The sequence below is a fragment of the Amphimedon queenslandica genome, unplaced genomic scaffold, assembly GCF_000090795.2.
Source record: "Amphimedon queenslandica unplaced genomic scaffold, v1.1 AMPQUscaffold_13141, whole genome shotgun sequence".
Taxonomy (NCBI): Eukaryota; Metazoa; Porifera; class Demospongiae; order Haplosclerida; family Niphatidae; genus Amphimedon; species Amphimedon queenslandica.
In genome coordinates, this window is record NW_003546623.1 from 61,008 (window position 1) to 64,513 (window position 3,506).

The 3,506-nt window shown below is 34.6% G+C and overlaps 1 long non-coding RNA gene across 1 annotated transcript in view; it reads right to left on the minus strand.

Annotated features, from left to right (window-relative positions):
* LOC109584981 (uncharacterized) overlaps window positions 1-3,070 on the minus strand; it is a 16,660-nt gene extending 13,590 nt beyond the window's left edge. The window contains exons 1-3 of the long non-coding RNA XR_002186256.1: window positions 2,787-3,070; window positions 2,624-2,684; window positions 2,511-2,574 (exon numbers count right to left, since the gene is read on the minus strand). This is a non-coding gene — a long non-coding RNA (uncharacterized LOC109584981). The remainder of the gene's footprint in view (window positions 1-2,510; window positions 2,575-2,623; window positions 2,685-2,786) is intronic.
* Between the last annotated feature and the right edge of the window lie 436 nt (window positions 3,071-3,506).

Sequence of the window (3,506 nt, forward strand, 5' to 3'; positions counted from 1 at the left end):
TTTTTACAGGCCTCTCCTCCGTATGAAAGGATCCTTTCCCAAAAGGAAATTTATCTGGATTAGCTAATACTTCAAAGTCTTCATCAAAAAAAAAAGATAAAGGCCGTTCACCTTCAGCAGGTGCAATAGAGAGTATTGCATTCTCACTTTCTATGTTTTCAATTGATAAAACGCTAGCGGTGGGTGGGCCACCATCAATTTCCATGTTATGTTGATCACCACGTTCTATTTCATCATCGCTAATTATGTTTGCATTTTCGCATTCAACATGATTATCATCATTCATTTCAATTTTATTATTGTTATCAGATTCTACACACAAATGATCAAGGCCAACAAAATGGTATTGATAAAGTAAGCCAATATTGATAGTACATTTACTAACAGAACTACTTGGGGTAACTAAAAATGATATACACGTATTATTAGTTACAAGCTTGATTATGTGTACACTGACTGATAGCATATCACATAATCCTTGGAGTGCAACATTATCCCCCCAAGCATTGTTCTCCAGCCTATCTACATAATGATGCCACCTCATTTCTTTTTGAATTTCAGGGGCCAATGAATTCACTAATTCATCGAGGTCAGTAGGCTGTTCAGTATCAGCATTCAAAGGGTCATTGCTAGTAAATGATTGTGATAAAAAATCGATATAGTTGTCTGGATTTGCTTTAAAATATGATACAAGCATACTTCTTAAATTATCACTACTGACAGCATTACCAGGCAGCTGATAGCTAATTGCTGAGAATAAGCAATTGCCATCACCAGGAACATCATGCACTTGAAAACCCTTTTTATTAGCAAACTTATTTAATAAAGCAATGGGTGTATTATTAACAAATGATGGAGAGCATGGTGATGAGGGTACATGTGCAGTTGTACATGTAGCTGTATTATTATTATTATAAAGAGAAGGGAGAGAGGGAACAGGCTGGGATGATTGCAATGCACCTGTTTCAACAACAGCACTATCTACATTATCAACTAAACTAGACAATAAAACAGGATCATCAATAGAAGCATGTGCTAGCCATTCATTATTAATGCTAATATCATTGTAATGAGAATTATTTGTTTTTAGCCACTTTAAGGCATCTAATATATGCTCAGGCTTTATAAAATCATATAAGTAGTGGCTCTTAAATGACATTTTACGCTTCAATTTGAGAGCAATAAGCTCAGATTGTGATGGCAAGCGAGGTAAGCTATTACAAACAATGTCCAATTTTGATGGAACATTAACAGCTGGACCATGAATGGATCGCTGTTTCCCAACAGGCAAGGCAACAAGCTTCATGAAGGCAATCCTTTTCGAAATTAGACGAATTTCCAGAGGTTTTAATCGTGCAAGCTCTGTAGGAATTTCATCTAATGAAAGCCCATTTGCAACCGCCTGTGCTGGCAATGAGCCACAACTCATTGACCTATGGCAGGTTTTACATATATAATATTGGCCATTATTACTTATATATAAATACGACAAAAATTTCTTCATGGCTTCTGCATCAAACTTTGTATACTTTTTCTGATTAAAAATAGTAACACTATTTTTGTATAATAATCTATGGCAAATTGTACAAACAAATTCTGCTCCCACACTAATTTTTGCAAGAAACTTATCTATAGCAGCATCTAATTTAGAAACTTGCCTCCTTCGAGCCTGGCATTCTTTGTTATTTGTCTGTCGTTGTTTCTTTTCAGCTTCTGTTTCAATTGCTCTACGGCGTGCTTTGCAAGCCCGATCTTGTTGCTTTCGATAAGTCTTTTCTTCATCACTTTCTAGCTTTCGGCGCTTTGAAGCTGATTCACTGTTTCTATCTCTTCTTTCATTACCATCGTTCAAAGATTCGAGCTCTTTTCTCCTTTTCTTGTAAGTTAGGTCACGGAGATGACGTTCCTCAGTTTCTTCTGGAGTTTCCAAAGCTCTCTTTTTTGCTTTTGCTAACCTATAAGATTCTGTACGTTGTTCATTTATTGTCTCTAAACATTGTTGACTTTCTTCACATGTATCTAACGCCATTTCTTTATTATTTGCCATAGATAGATTACTAGATATTTTGGCAGAAAAGTTAGCTGAAAAATGTTGTTTTTCATGCTTTTTCTTGAATATATGGCCACAGTCACACACAAGCTTTCTTATATGAACAGATTTTAAACACTGTGGACAATTCCTATAACAAGGCCCAGGGTTAAGCTCAACATCTCCAGAAAGGAGCAATAATATTGTAGAATAAATGCAATAAGTTGTAAGTAAATCAGACAATAAAGAAACATTACACCCACATAATATACAAAAGCAAGAATCATCTGGTACACCAAGAAACATACATCCTACACACACGTATACATGTACACACAAACAAAAACAGGAAAAAATTACCAAAAGTGATACACTCAACAAATAAAAGATATTAAACACTAACATGAATATTACAACAAAAGACTTTTTTATTAATTTTTTATTATTATTATTTTTAATAACATTAGGAGACCTACTATACCTCCTATAACTAGCAAAGACACCTATCGAGGCCCGGTATGCTTCTAACGATATCATCCAGCAGTCTACAATAAACACATAATGATACAAAAAGGTAAATAGTCATGAACTTACAGTTTAGTTGAGATCACTGAAAGGAATAAAAATGAAGGACAAAAAAGGAACTGAATCTACACTAATGAGAACAGAATATATATATATATATATATATATATATATATACACATACACATACATACATGTGAAGATGATAGCTATACTATAGTCATTAACTTACATAATTGTATTATCAATGTTCCAAAAAATACAGTCTCAGTCAAAAATCTAGCAGACTTAGAGTGAGATTCCAGTGAGAATGAGAGCAAAGCAAAGAGTAGAAAAAAACACGTGATTGAAATGGGTGGGGCAGGAGTGAACATTGCATATTGTTGGGTGTGGTGAAACAGGCAATCATCTTTTCAATAGTGTCACATGGCTAGGAGAAAGAAGAAAAGCTGAAATTTATTTTAGCATCAGAAGATCTAATGAAAGAAAGAGTTGGCGCAAGACTGTTGCCTAGATATTTAAAAGAGACTGAGATAGTTTGGTTGCTCCTGCTTTCCCCAGTGCTGCCTGAAAATTTTTCGAAGAGGCTAAATCACAAACTTTGAGCAACTGTAACTCGCAAACAAAAAAGAGACTAGAAAATTCCCACATATTTTTTAATCTAGGTACTTTTCTCTACCTATCAATGCTAATCTTGACCAAATAGAGTGAAACACGAAGATTTGGCTAGGAAAAGTGGTCTATCCTTGAAAATATTCAGCTTTTGCTACCACGGATTGCTATTAAAATACAAAGGAGCTAAATAAATTACCTTTTTCTCAAAGCCTTAAAAGAATTATAACTCAGGAGAGCTCAGTAAAAAAGATATTGACTAGGAATTAACAGGAATTTTCGTGACAGAATGACAGAACAAGAGCACTAAAGTGCGTACCCTCGACACAATCTGTATGTA